The following is a 15,156-nucleotide window of genomic DNA, read 5'->3' on the forward strand; positions in this document are numbered from 1 at the left end:
GAGCCTATTTAACTTTGTTAAACTGGGAAAAATTCAACCTATATAGGAGAAGGCTTTGAATGCCTTTGCACAGCTAGCTAGCTGAAGCTATCATGAGTATTTCAATCGTTTTGTGAGTTACTATTAGTCACACAGCCTGTGTCGCAGAACAGCTGGAGCTAAGGCTTAGCTCCAAGCCTAAGAGAGATTTAACTGTCTATGACTAGACTCTCAACAGCTTGCAGCAACACAAAATGAGCGGGCAGGCTGGGGCAAGCCACTTTATATAATACTGGGAAGCTACACTCCTATTTCATACTTCTCTGAATAACTAGTAACAAGTAATTTAGTGATACATCTTGAGAACTCAATGTAAAAAACTTGCCTTACTCAGCAATGTTGGGCTCACGTGATGTTGTGTGGCTTTAATGTACAAGAATATCACGTGCCGGTAACTTCCGCTTTAGACATCGAGTTGCAAGAACTCTGCAAAGGTCTGTACAGGGATTTGAGGTGTTCTTGCAACTGTAATGTCGAGAGCGGAAGTACCTGTCACGTGAACCTTGGTAAAGAGATTCATTCCAAACCAATTTTTCTCCAATAGAGCCTATTCATTTTTGTTAAACTGGGAAAACATCGACTTACATCAGAAAGCTAAGAGCCTTTGGAAAGGCTTTGCACCACAGCAGGTTGTCAGCTGAGCTATCCTTGAGATTCTATTAGTTTTGTGAGCTACTACTTGCCCCAGCCTGCGCCTGCCCGTAAGCTGTTGAAAGTGTATCACTGGTCTCAGTAAAATCTCTCTTAGGCTAGCTCCAGCTGGATACACAGTTTGTGTGACAGACTAATAGTAGTAGCTCACGATTGGGCTCAAGGATAGCTTTAGCTGTGGTGCAAAGGCTTGCAGATAATTATATGCAGAGCAAAGCCTCCTGTATAGGTGGATTTTCCCCTAAAATAAACAGGCCTAAAGGCTTTATTGGAGAAAAATTGGTTTGAAATGAGCCATAATTACGTAACTGTTCACGTGACATGTACTTCCGCTCTCGACATTACAGTTGCAAGAACTCCTCAAATCCCTGTACAGCGGTTTTCAGAGTTCTTGCATCTCCAATGTCTAGAGCGGAAGTCACTGGTCACGTGATATTCCCAAACATTTAAGGTTGGACAACATCACGGGAGCACAAATATTGCTGAGTCAGGCAAGTTTTTTTACATGAGTTTTCAATATAAATTTTACAGACAAAGTTATTCGTTACTAGTTATTCAGAGAAGTCTGAAATAAGCGTGTAGCTTCTCAGTATTATATAAGGAACTGGTTGAAGTGACTGCCCCGGCCTGCCTACTCATTTTGTGTTGCTGCAAGCTGATGAGTCATATAGACAGTAGACTCTCTCTTAGCTCCAGACATCCAGTCCTGTGTTACTAATAGTAGCTCACAAAACTATTGGAAGTGCTTACAATCTCAAGGATAGCTTCAGCGGTGATGCCAAAGACTATTTCTAAGGTTGATTTTCTCCCAAATCATGTATTGGAAAAAAATCGGTTTAGAATGAGGCTAGAACTTCAATCTTGTTACGTAACGGTTCACGTGACAGGTACTTCCGCTCTAGACATTGCAAATGCAAGAACTCTGAAAACCGCTGTAGTATGAGGATTGGAAACGGGATCACGTGGGCTTATCAGTAATGAACTTGGGGCCTTCCGGATAATCCAGGCTGCGCGTAACGCAGCTATAAGCGCTAAATCACGCCCGTCCAGAGATACAAAGACAAGGTTTTCTCCTGTTCTAGGACAAAGGTAAAGCACTAAAACTAGTAGCAGTATTTATTAGAGCCTCTCTTACCATGTAGATACTTATTATTTATTGGGACCTTATTTACCAGTCCTATATCAGAAATTGGCGGCATTTTCAAACTGGAATGACTTTCTGTACCTATATCTTTTTTGTTATACAAGCAATATTAAAGATTGATGATGTTGTTGATAGAGAATTAGGTAAGGAATGAAATGGTGTTGAGTTGGCCCTGCTAAGTACTAAGAAAAGTTCACAACATGGTGATAAAATGACAAATTGACCTAAATTTATGTCCACTTTTCCGTACCTCTCTTTGGCATATAATTTGTCGTGAGTATTTCTAAATGCTTTTATATTATAGTGAGTGCTGTATATTGTGCAATAGACACCTTCATTTGACTAAACAAAGCCTTATTTTGGCAGTAGCTGTGATGTTTAGTCTACATGTATATTTACAAATTGACGTAAGTACATGTATATACTGGTCATATGTTATTATGTTACTACCGTCTTGTTTACTTACCCATAGGTGATATATATACTACAGGGTTGGTTGGAGAATGAATACCTGGACGACTGGGATACTCTGGGAAAAAATCTGTTTCTAGCCGTAAGGAACTTAAGATGCTGTAGTGATGCCACAAGGACTGAAGTTCAGTCAGGTACGTATATATACAATGTGTATTGTAAACCTAAAACTCCCCTCGTCGCTTTGCAGTTAAATCATTCATTGACATGGTAGGGGACCTGTTCATCCTTCCTGACGCAAGTGCCTTTCTGAGTGAGTGAATCGGCTAGAACCCTCTCGAAGTGTTTAACTACATTTCTATTTGATGCACATAATTATTTTTTTACGTGTGATCAAACAACCATAATTATAACTATGAATCGAATCAACTATAATACTAAGAGTATAAGAGTGTGAATACACAATACGCTAAAGTGATCAAGCTATTAAATTGTATTTCCCTCATTCATAGCTACAACTTTGTTGCTAAAGTCAGTGCAGTTACATGATGCTGGCATGCACTACTAAATATTTTGAATCCTTCGTCTTCACAAACAGAGGCTTAGTGGATTCTCTCGATCTCAGTAGAGTGTTTCCCTGTATTAATTAATTTAATTAAAAGGGACAATATTAAAATGGACAAGCAAGCTATACAAATGTAGACTGGTATATTTTGGACTTATACCTTCAATGCTCATCACTGCTCTTTAGCTCTAGCTCTTCTCAAGTCTCATATGCTGTCTGTCTGCTCTGTAATCTGTGCTGCCATCCCATATATATCCCAAGGTGATGTGAAGAAACTATTATTAGCTTCCAGTGCAGTGAATTAACTTCCTGCGCAGCCTGGACTGGCCAACAATCGCGGTCCGTTTCCAATCCCTCTTACTACACTATCTATGATTAAACTAAGAGAGAAATCGCCATCACAACTCTAGGCTCATACAAGGAACACTGATCTTACTGAGATGGCAGCGTCTGGAAGCAAGTAGACTTGCCAGAGCCGGTCGGTACTGACATAAAAACGCCCACCACTACAAAAGAAGACAAAACCTGACTTTTCAACACTGAAGATAGCTTGAGCAAGAGCAGAACAGAAGTAGAAGCCATCACAACAATACTAGTCACTAGTCTAGGCCATAAATGTTGTAAGTAGCTGTGTTATTTTATTAAAACTGCTGTGATTTGTGCAATGACATCATTGTAAAATATAATAAGATATCTCCACTATATACCCATAATTATTTTGGGTAATAGTTCACATGCGCAGTACAGTGTACACCCAGGCCGCTTTTCCCTGCGGCCTGGGTTCGAGGCAACAATAGAGGTTATGCAGATCCGCCCACGTCCGGCCAAAAAGGGGTGTGACCACATAACAACTCTTGGAAAAGGGGCGTGGTTACATATATCCGGCATTTTGAGTGGCAAAAAGTACCTTGATATCTCTTTCCTTGGCAATCTGTTGTAGAAATTACAACAACGGTAACGAATCGTTATGATGAATTAGATGAAGTTGTATGTGAGCTCCTCCCTGACAAACAAACTGTAGTCTAGGTAACGGCCTTATCAGTCAAGTAGGCTAAAAATCTGTGTCCTTTGATGTAAGCTTTGATGTCTCTTTGTGCATATGTAGTTATAAAAAAAAAAAAAGAAACCTTTGACTTAGCAGCAGTAGTAGTAGGAAGAGTAGCAGTAGTAGTAGCAGTGCAAGCAGGACTAGACTAGATTAAAAAGTTGGTGGAAAGAATAACTGACCGTTTGGACGTCACCTGGCTGCCAGACTTTCATCTGGACTCTTCCCCCTGAGTAGCTGGCCTTTCTCTAAGCCACAAAACTGAGCAAGAAGCTGAAGAAGCAGCTAGACAGAGACATGTACCTAGCCTTGAGAATTGGGAGGCGTGGCTCAACTAGTTAGCCCGGCCCAGAGGAATTGTTACCGTGGGTACTGAACAACCGTAGAAGTACAGCTACCCCTGGCTTTACTGAATTAACTAGCTGTGTCTGCTGTCTAGTTGGACCAGATTTAGCTAGATAATGGGGTAGAGAATAGTTGAGCGGTGCTGTGTGTAGCTTGAACTGTACTGGCTGGCAAGAATCTAGTAAGCACCTAGCCTCGGTCCCAGGCCGATTAGGCGACCTAGCGTTCAATTGGAGACGGATCGGCCTGGGGTTAAGCACCCTATGCACTGATAACTCGTCAGAATGGAGGGTATGTTCTAGGGATCTGGACAGCTGTACATCCAAAGGAGCCAGGGAGTGCCAATCATCTTCTCCCAGTCTCTGACACGCTAAACAAAAGGAGCTAGAACTGGGAGTCCCAGCTAGAATTGCTAGCCGGATCTAGACTAATAGAATGACATGGAGGCGTGGTGAGGCCGGATCCACACTAATTGATCGACCTAAAGACGCTCCTGTTCCAGATTTCACGAATGGCAAGGAAAGGGTTAGAGCTGCTGCACTGTTGGTAAATGCAATCAGACACTCTAAAGGATCAAGACTATCATTGTATTGCTTTCTTTTATATCTAGAACGCCATAGTTGATGGGTAGCTGCAGTCAAGAGAAAGAATGGGGAGCACAAAAGTTGCAAAACTACCGTTTTGTTATTCACTCTATTACAGGCAGAAAGAGTCAAGACCCTCTCTCTCCAGAGATACTGAACATAAACATGATATGGAAACAGAAATCAGTGCAATAGACAAACATTTTCATGTGTGTGCAGCTCTATAAATCTACAATTCAGTCAATTGGTTTGCATGGTTTATCCATTGTCTTGTTGTTTATGCTCACATGATAGCACCCTATTCTAGTTCTTGAAAGTAGTTGGAGACTCTCCCTGCATCACACTCAGCCATAGTAGAGCTGCAAACTTTTGCAATAACATTGTGCTCTGATTGCTAACTCTGCTTTTTGTCACTCAAAATGGCGGACGTATGTAACCACGCCCCCTAATTAATGAGTTTTAGGAAGTGGGCGGATCTGCATAACCTTAGCCTCGAGACCAGGCCGAGTTTTCGCTTTTATAACGGTTAGGCCCAGAGGAGGTTGGACGCGCGTCATCTACCGTCAGGTTTTATCACGTGCGCTCATAAGAATCTAATTAAAATGGCCGATTAGGCACCATTAGGCACCTCGATGCTCCACTGTTTTGTAGGCTGTACAGAGACACTGCAAGTAGCCAGAAGTGGTCTAGGAGCATTCCCACCGCCCTCTCACCTTCCCTACACTGCTGAAAAGATTCCAAGATGGATCTAGACTAGTATTTAGATTTTTTTGACACTTTTCCAATCTTTGTTTAACAGGATTATGATCTATATGAGCAGAGGGGTCAGAGCACCATTAATCTGTTTCTCTTTAGCATTCTCTAGCTCTTACTTGCACTGATAAGATTTTACATTCTCACCTTTGACCTCAAAGGAATTCTACAAAGGTTTATAATTATCACATGACTAAAGGCGTCATGATGATGCGTGTCCAACCTCCTCTGGGTTAGGCCTCCTGGTAGTAGCCTAGCCTCCTTCACAAGGCCTAATTAGCGGCCTGGGATCTAGTAGTAGCCTTGATCCCAGGCCGATCCATCTCCAATTGAACGCGAGGAGGTGACCTGGCGTTCAATTGGAGACGGATCGGCCTGGTAGGCCGGTACTAGCCTCGACTCAAGTCCGCTTTACAGCTTCTAAAGCGGCCTTGAATCGAGGCTAGCCTGGTACTAGTTGTCTGCACATGCGTCAACCAATTAGCCACTTCTGGCTATTAATCGGCCTGGAATCGAGGCTAGCTATTAGTATATTCGCGTTCACTTTTGTGACATTTATATTTGTGTACGAACCGTGTACTATCCAGTATCCCGTTTATCATTATTGGAATGGCTGAAGCTTTTATCTTCCCTGGAGCTTATTCTGAAGACAGAAGAACAAGTGAAGAGGCTATAAAGCTTTGTCAAGCTTATCAAGGTCAGATATTTTTGTGTGGTTCTATCAAGTCATTTTTGTTTGGCAAGATCTAGATCCACCATTGACATGATACTTTATATGGTGGATCAAGTGAAGAATGTGAGCTAGAGGACTTGGTGCTGCCATCATCAGCTCGAACAGAGGGATCGCCAATGACACTATAACCTGTTTAATACGATAAATTTAATATGTACACGTTATAGAATGTCTACTTCTCTGCACAGGAGCAATGGCTAATATCCAGCTATCCCAACAGTACTCCTAGATCCTCTTGGCTATACTAACGGACGAGACTGGACAGTGAGAGGTAAGGGTTTAAAGTCTTCGGTTTTTTTTTATCTTGTCTTACTCACAGGACTGGAGTGTATCTATATCTGCTTGTCCGAGTGTTGTTTCTGATAGCTCAGAGGCATCAAGAGAATCTATGTTTCTCAAACAAGATTTACCTGAGTTTATACGAATAGGGACCTGGAATCAGAGAGGTCCCAGCAGCCTGCTAAACCTTCTTGAAAAGTAATTTAAGGCATTCAATCATCCTGAAGTTGCCCTGCATGGGTCACTATAATTATGCTGCAGCACAACCGGCAACTCTCCTTGTGAAGCAGCTCCCTATGTGCATCTTTTGTATACCCACTCTGTGAATTTTCTATGTATATATATATACAATGATTGGTTAATTAAATATAATATTATTTTATTTGCTGACCACAAAAACACAATGAAAATTTGACGCATGCGCAGACAACTAGTACCAGTCCTAGTTGTTCGCCTAACCGTTATAAAAGCGAAAAATCGGCCTGGGGCCAGTGTGAAGAATTTCAGCGGTGAACTATTTTTGCTAGTGTTATACTAATACTAGCTAGAGTTCAACGCTGCAAAAAACTCTTGCTTCAAGTTCACCGTATTACTTACTAATATCCCCCCCCCCCCAGTGCTTGTGATTGGGTTTACTCAGACAATCTATGCATGATGTGACTGAAGACATTGTTGACATTTCTAATATTAATTACAAGTGGCAGTGCTGAGTGGAGTAATAGCTGATGGAGTATCAGTTGCTCAATTTGTGGAATCAGCAGTATTTTGTATTATAGCGCATCATCCGAAAACTAGAAAGGAAATTCTACAGTGGAACCTCCATTAACGACCACCTCCAAAGAGCAACCACACGCTATATAACGTCCAAAAGCTCAGGTCCGGATTGAAACTACAATGACTTCAATCATAGATCGAAGAGTTAGAGGGATAGGAAACGGTTGGTATCTCGAGTAACATCCGCGCTACGCTGCGGTTTAATCGAGGCCATCACAACAATATCTATTTCTACACTCAGTGCATAATAAACTACAAGTATAACTGTGCTTAGTCCATGCAACTCACTTATATTTCAAGGTCTATACCTATTGTAGTAGTCATAACCAGCACGCTTACACCTAGCCTTGGTCCCAGGCCGATTTTTTTAATAGAACGAAGTTGAAAAATACGGCCTGGTCGTGGCAGGAACCGGAAACCAAAGCAGAGATTCTTCACACTTTGTTTCCTGTCATATTTCACCGTATAAGTTTAATACCGTAATTTAGCTCCGTGTATGCTCTTAGGTAACTGATTAAGGAGGGATAGGGATTGGAAACGCAATAGAACCGGTGTCACAGCAGATACAGTCCGGGCCAAAAATGTGTCCGGCCAGACACTAAACACTAGCGGAAATGGTCCGAACTGATTACTTTTTAGCAGAAACTGTCCGTCTATCAATAGCAGTAATTCACTGCCAAACCACCCATTGGCTAACTTCATTTTACAGCAAGGAAGTGAAAAGACAGAGTCAGAGTAAGATATTAAAGTGTAAACAGCAATAGAAGTTCTCAGTCTGAATAAAATAATATAATAAAAAATCTAGACCTAGCTACAAAATTAATCATGAAGATTACAGATACATGAATACTTAATGACTTGTTATCATCAGTCTAGTCAGGTGGGAAAACAACGCATCACTCTAGGAACTATGATACAGGTCTTGTGGTATCATGCACTCTTCGCATTTTGCACATTCTATCATCTACACTCCCTGCTTCTTTGGTCTTGAGTGGAAGAGCTTCTGCCCATTGGTACATGTAATGATGTACTTATTTCCACGGGGTGTCTCTTTTAGATCTAGTGGGCTAATCAAATCATTACCAATCCTGTGCCAGACACTGCTGACAGGCACACAGTTTTTGTTAAGAGTGAGATTGGCTCGTTGGCAGCTATCACAAGTGTTGACAAAGTTGTTTTGATCATTTCATTCTAGTAGTGCCTGCATAATATGCATGCATTTCATTATGAGCTTTTTAATACAACTGAGTGTACAACCTTAATTAAATAATGCCTGAGCTTATCTTCTCCCTAGTTTTAAATGCCCAGCTAGCTTGTCTGAATGACAAACAGTTATGATCCTCTTCTTTCTACCCTCATCTCTGATCCACTACCTCTCTCTCTCTGCCACCATGAGTACGTGTAGTAAAGAAGGCCATCATAAATTCTGAACTTCTCCTTTAATATGCTTCTCGATCTGGCCCCTTCACTTGCATTATGCTATCTACGGTTTGTCCCCCCAGACAATACACGCGGCACCAGACAGGAAATGCGACGCGAACGCTGTCCGGCACGTTTCTGCGCGCGCAATTAGTCCCCCGGACCGAATTCTGGCCGGACTTTATTTCCTGTGACACCCGGATAAAACCACCCGTGTTACGGTTGACGTCATGTATATGATCAGGCCTCGAAACCAGGCCACCAGGCTTGAATCGTGGCTATATCGAAGATGGCTGGCTAGGAGTAGCAAAAGACAGAAGACAGGGCTGATGAGCAGCAAATGTGATCATTCCTGCATACATGCTGTAGGGGAGAGCTTGTAGCATCAGCCAGATTGAGCAAAACTCTCCTCTGGATCTCACCTAAGACACTATAGGCTCTATAAAGACAGAATTATATATTATTATGCCTGTTGGCCATTTGGAAATATCAACTGTTTATTGGCCATTATTATTGTGATATTTATGACATTTTTGTGAAATATAAATGAAGCTTGTATGGAAAAGTTACAAAAACAACAAAACTACAAAAAAACTGTCTTGTTCTTTCGTGACTTTTTAACTTATATAGGGATCCCATAATCTTTCTGAAGTTATTTCTTTCTTGTATTTGCCTGATGATGTTGGAATTTGGGTCTTCAAGGCATATCTGCATACACAAACGGTCGACATGTTCAACGTTTACCTACTAAATTGAGCAAGGTATAACTTCTCACAAGAATGCATTCAGGTCATAGAAATAAGACATTACGATGAACCTATTCCTATGCTTGGCCTATAACTAAAAATTGTGAAATTATAACCTCTTCACCTCTGCATAGAGGTTAGCCTCGAACCAAGCCCAACGTAAAATTGGGCTTGGTTCGAGGCTAACCTCTATGCAGAGGTGAAGTTTACGTTGGGCTTGGTTCGAGGCTACATAGAGGTACAAATAAACACATAAATTAATTAGCGTAGTTGATACTTGAAATCAGCAACACCTGTTTTTGTTTTTCAATCAACACCATTGTGGCTCATTACAATCACTAATGGAATACTTTGAAACACTATATACTTCTTCTAGGTTAAAGATTATTTAAACTCTGGTTCTAGGGAGAAAAAGCATATAAAAACTCACAAAAGTGTTGTAGGGTCGTCTTGAAACTCAAACTTGGACAAATTCACAACTAATAACTAATGTGGTTCCAAATGATGAACACTAGGCTGGGTTGTGCCTAGCCTCGATTCCAGGCCGATTAAAATACGTATTTTAATTGGCCTTGAATCGAGGCTAGGTTGTGCCCCAGCCCAACTTTAGAAGCTGGAGAAGAGGAGTTTTAGCATGGTTTTAGTTAAGTTGCTGCTGGAGGTTAACGCCCACTGCCTATTGCACTCTGAACCGTAACACGGATGGTTTCAAGACAGAGGAGGTCGGACATCACCTGAACTTTCACTAATTATGATCTTTTAATGACATTCCAGGCCAAATTACGTTTCGTTTTTGCTGACTCAGCAGTAGCATCTACTGTACTCTTAGCCTCGAATCCACGCCGATTAAAATACGGCCTGGTGTTCATTGCAGGGGTGTTAGTGCACATGCGCTGCACAATTACCCAGAATCTGGGTAATCGTGCACGCCAGTAAAACTTTTAGTAAATGTTACCGTAAACTAGCTGTAATACTTGGAATTTGTTCCGTGTTACTATCAATGGCGTCGACTGAGTTTTGTGAAGCTGTGGCTTATGCTCTTCGTTGCGTTGGTCTAAAGGATCTCACACTGAAGCCAAAGCAAAAGGAGGCTCTCATCTACCTGTATGACAATCTCATGATGTCTTTCTTTGGTTCCCCACGGGCTATGGCAAGTCTTTGTGCTTCCAACCTGCTCACTGAAGCGGACAAGCTCTAGCTCTACAAGAGTTGAGAGAAGTGTTGTGCTGGTGGTGTCACCACTAGTGTCTCAGGCCTCCGGAAGAGAGGGGCCGTGTCTCTGCTGCTATATTGTCTGGCAACAAAGGTATTAAAGATGTAGATCTATATTAAAGAATAGGAACTGATGATATTAATGGCCTGAACTTAGTGCATTATTACAGTCAACACTGATCCTTCATTTCATAGATGTCGAGAAGGACCTCCTTGCTAGTGTGAGTGACGTGTCCGAGGGTCGGTTCTCTCTCCTCTATAGTGCTCCCGAGGCACTCCTTGGTAGAGAAGCGTAGAAACAGCTCCTGGTCCAACGTCCCCTCTGTGACTCTGTAGTGGCAGTCGCTGTTGACGAAGCACACTGTGCGTATAAGTGGTAAGCAAGAGTGGTTACAGTATTTATTCGATTTGAGGCAACGCTTTTAAATATTACGAATTCCCAGGGGTGGTTACTTTTTGAGGCAGAAACATTATTTTTAAAAGTCCTTGTAGGGAATCCACTAGCCTCTATTCCAGGCCACTTTAAAATACGAACTACATGTATTACAATAAGTGGCTACATCATTTTAGGACACGACATATAAAACAACTCAGCTTGAGAAAGTGCTACTTTGATAATGTCCTAAGATGTAGTATGTTGCATATTTGGAGGGTCTCCTTAAAAAATGTACACAAGATACAATATATACATGACGATTGTACGTTAAAACATAGTACCTTTACATGTGCTCTACTGTCTACGCAGTTTTGTATAATGATTTTACAAATTCCCCCTCACTCAACCACTATTTGTCTAGCACTTTGGTATGGCTTTCACTGATCTTTTTGACATGTTTTAATATCGCTTCATAGCTGATTGATGTGGTTTAGCCTGGCCCAAGCCTAAATTAATAATAATTGAATAATGACTCTACTTACCATGTGATAAATGTACATAATTATGTGTTTGACTCATGATTATTACCGTACAATTATACCTTGACAGAGTGTTTGTCAGTAGGAGTGCTGGCACTCGTAGTCTATAGTGTGCACTCAATTCCAGCTATATTTATTAATTAATTATTGTTTTTTTATACAACACTCTGCAGGTACAGAGATCTACCATTGGGTTGCTGAGTACTGGCAGTCTCACCAGAAGTTGCTTGAGTATAACGTTGCTCCGATCCCTCAGCGGCACATCTCGTTCACATGGAGCAGTGACTAACAAAATTAATTAACAGTAATTTTTGAAACTCATCTTACTCTTGTTTTTATTACTCTTGTCCTGGACGGGGAAACAGAGTCGCCTTCCAGCGGCTCCAACGGTCTAACGCTTAGCTAATGGTGGTCTTGCTACGTGTGTGTGTGTGTGGAGAAACCCCTACCTCATGCACTAGTGTCTTTGGATATCTTTCTCGGAGCCGAGTATACTCATTGGGGTGCCAGTGACACTTGTGAGAGGCCTGGGTAGCCATCTCTAGCTCTCTGTTGTTTTAATGTATTTTTCCTACAAAGTGGTATAACGTATTCTCATTCTGTTTATTTTCCGTTTTATTATCAACAATAAATTTCGCGCATGTGCACTAACACTCCTGCAATGAACACCAGGCCGTATTTTAATCGGCGTGGATTCAAGGCTACTGTACTCTCTGCTAGCTCTGCTAGTCTCTATTTTAGCCGCCCTCTAAAAGTTGGGCGGCCTAATCACGAGTCTATGTTATAGAGGGCGACTAATTCATGAGACAATACTTTTGCACGGTTTCTGTTGCTGAATCTGTTGACAGCTAGTTGTGTGTTTGGTGTCTATGATGTTGAGCTTAAAGCTTTAGCAATTAATGGAAAATAACCTCCCAGAATGGACAGCCACACCCAGAATTAGCAGAAAATTTTTGCTGAGATAGCATTACTTTGCACAATCGTGAAAACCTAACTGTAGCTTGTCCCTACAGCCTTTTCAAAGCTCCAAGATTCATTTGCAGCAAGAAATGAGCATTGGTTAGAAAAGAGTGGTGGGGCTGCTGCACTGTTTTGCAGTTTTTGTGGGTGGGGTTCTCCACGATGACTATACTGAGCATGCGCAGAAAGCAACTGCAAGTCTCCTGAGTGTTTCCTAATTTTTTGTCCCCCAGAAATTTTCTTTGTAGGTTGGCACCTATGTGGATGCCAGTGCTGGAAGGTACGTGTGTTGGACACTCAGCTGTAGAGATAATTTGAGGTTGAAAATAAATTAATGCATGAACAAAAATATTATGCAAAACATGCAGGCTACTATATTATACGCACACAGCATTTGAGTATAATTATGCGTGATCTATTTTTTGTTTTCGCAGCCTCTGATAATTATAGCTAAATGTACCTATTATTCAAATCACTGTCTTACATGTAACGATTAGTACAGAAGCCCATTAGGGCAATTCATTTCTTAGTTAGGAAGGTCAGAGGTCACCACTAACTTGGAAGTCCGTAGATGAATAGCGCTATATATAATATACTTAATAAAATGCGTAGTGGAAATTTGTACCCATTACTTTATGTAGTGCATGCATGGTGTTACATCTATATACATCAACACTAATTATTGTCGTTCTTTTCCCAATCGCTGTAAATTTGATTTTATAACTTACGAATCCATTAATTTTAATCAGATTATGAACAGGTACCGTAATGGTATACGGGCACTATAATTAGACATGCAGTATATACAAACAGACATGCCATAATTATCGTGAACTATACTAATCAGAGTGGTAGTGTATATGATGTAATTGTCTTATATTATTAATATAATAACTGTGGTTCTATAAGTTGATGGCTTTACTCGAGCCGTCTTGTCTATGTGCTAATCAATCGCCCGAGTGTTAAAGCAAGTGTTGTTGAACATAGCATTATTATAGCATGCAAGTTAAGTACCTAAGAAGTTACTACACAAATTTAAATCAATTTTACACTCAATATACAAAACACACTTACCCACACAACGCGGTTCTGGATCACTCCAAATTGGACAGTCACTTCCCGCTGGATTTTGTATGCATCTCCTATTCAAAATACCATCAACTGGAACCAAATTTCCCCTGCACAGATATATTGCAACCGAGCCTAAACTTCTCACGCCAGTATATCTAATGTCTCCTCTCAGCCCTCTATCCCGTAAAGCAAGATCATTCTCAGTCTCCATTTTCGTTGAGATCTGGACATAATTCTGAATACAGAAAGAGATTTTACATATACAAATAGGTTTGATAATTATCTGTATAACAATAAGCAACAATACTAAATAAGCACTGACTTACTTAAACATGATCGAGTTCCAACACTCCATTCAGCACCCGTTAAAATGCCTGAAGTAATTATTCTACGACAAAATTCGTCATTGTCATTAGTTAAGGCAAAGCCTGGGTTACAGGTACATAGAAAGCTTGGGTACCAACAATAAATCCACCATTCAAGGCATTGGGATTGTTGGGGTCAGCAGGCTGTAGTACAGCAGTGTCCTCGAAACTTATAGCCCCATCTGTGATACTTAATTCGCCGGGGTCGCAAAGTAGAACTGCATATTTATAATTGCACGATAGTATTCATTTATATAAGTATAATGTTCGCCTGCACGCTGGCTCCTCTCCTGACCATACCAGCTCACCAGCAATTAATTTACAAAGTCTAGTATCTCTTCCGATAGTCCCTATGCTTTCTCCTTCACAAGGAGAATATTGGGCAGGGGTTGAATCGAAACGCATATTAATGCCCATGGAATAGGTAATGGTCACACCGAATTGTAGGAAACTTGACACTAACAAGGGGCACATTGGTGCAGGACCTGTATAGAAGTATAATTATAATTATACAAACCAAGCTATACTAGCTAGGCCGGACATGACGTTTTGGGTTTGATTTGGAATACACATTATCCTCAAACTGAACAGCACCGCAAAATTAGTCATTAGATTTGAGTTAGGGCGTGTCGGCTATTTTCTGAAATGCGACCACCTCGTTATTCCGGCCAAGCTGCACTGTCCCAAGGGTGGCCAGATTAACGAGAGTCTATACCGTATATACATGCATGCATGTACAATAAATGCAATAGTATGTATATAATATGACTGAGCTGCCAAGTATAGCAACTAACAGTAGCTGGCAATAACACTAAACTAAGACTAGAGGCATGCTGAAACGTTTAAGATAAAACAGAGTTTTAGATGAGCCGGGCACTGTGGACAGGATGACATACCGTCTTTCTTCTAATTACAACACCACTGCATGTCAGTTACTATTTACCATTTCCATTTCGTAATTATTTCGTAATTATTTTATTGTGGTGCTTAGTACGTAATTAGAATGTATTATCTCTGGCAGAGGGGGGCATTGTGCTGTGGGAGAATAAAGCTATTAACCAATTGCAAACACTAACTATGAGTCCACGGTATTTTGCAGGAATTGGGCCAAACAATGATATTTGATTTGACTATATAAGATTTCA

The 15,156-nt window shown here is 41.0% G+C and overlaps 1 protein-coding gene and 4 long non-coding RNA genes across 5 annotated transcripts in view; 4 read left to right on the forward strand and 1 right to left on the reverse strand.

The window, feature by feature from the left end:
- Positions 1 to 15,156, forward strand: part of LOC135335843 (uncharacterized) — a gene marked incomplete in the record, with an annotated part of 743,773 nt that overhangs the window by 653,541 nt on the left and 75,076 nt on the right.
- On the forward strand, positions 1,696 to 2,757 carry LOC135336299 (uncharacterized). Its single transcript, XR_010394833.1, has 3 exons — positions 1,696 to 1,779; positions 2,307 to 2,439; positions 2,496 to 2,757. It is a non-coding gene; the product is annotated as an uncharacterized LOC135336299 (long non-coding RNA).
- On the reverse strand, positions 2,727 to 4,591 carry LOC135336298 (uncharacterized). The gene is made up of 3 exons (XR_010394832.1): positions 4,461 to 4,591; positions 2,971 to 4,389; positions 2,727 to 2,882 (listed from the first exon to the last, which is right to left on the reverse strand). It is a non-coding gene; the product is annotated as an uncharacterized LOC135336298 (long non-coding RNA).
- Positions 6,038 to 6,931, forward strand: LOC135336297 (uncharacterized). The gene is made up of 2 exons (XR_010394831.1): positions 6,038 to 6,541; positions 6,590 to 6,931. It is a non-coding gene; the product is annotated as an uncharacterized LOC135336297 (long non-coding RNA).
- On the forward strand, positions 10,652 to 12,262 carry LOC135336140 (uncharacterized). Its single transcript, XR_010394754.1, has 3 exons — positions 10,652 to 10,794; positions 10,896 to 11,076; positions 11,789 to 12,262. It is a non-coding gene; the product is annotated as an uncharacterized LOC135336140 (long non-coding RNA).

Source organism: Halichondria panicea, chromosome 5 (genome assembly GCF_963675165.1).
Source record: "Halichondria panicea chromosome 5, odHalPani1.1, whole genome shotgun sequence".
In the NCBI taxonomy this organism is placed as follows: domain Eukaryota; kingdom Metazoa; phylum Porifera; class Demospongiae; order Suberitida; family Halichondriidae; genus Halichondria; species Halichondria panicea.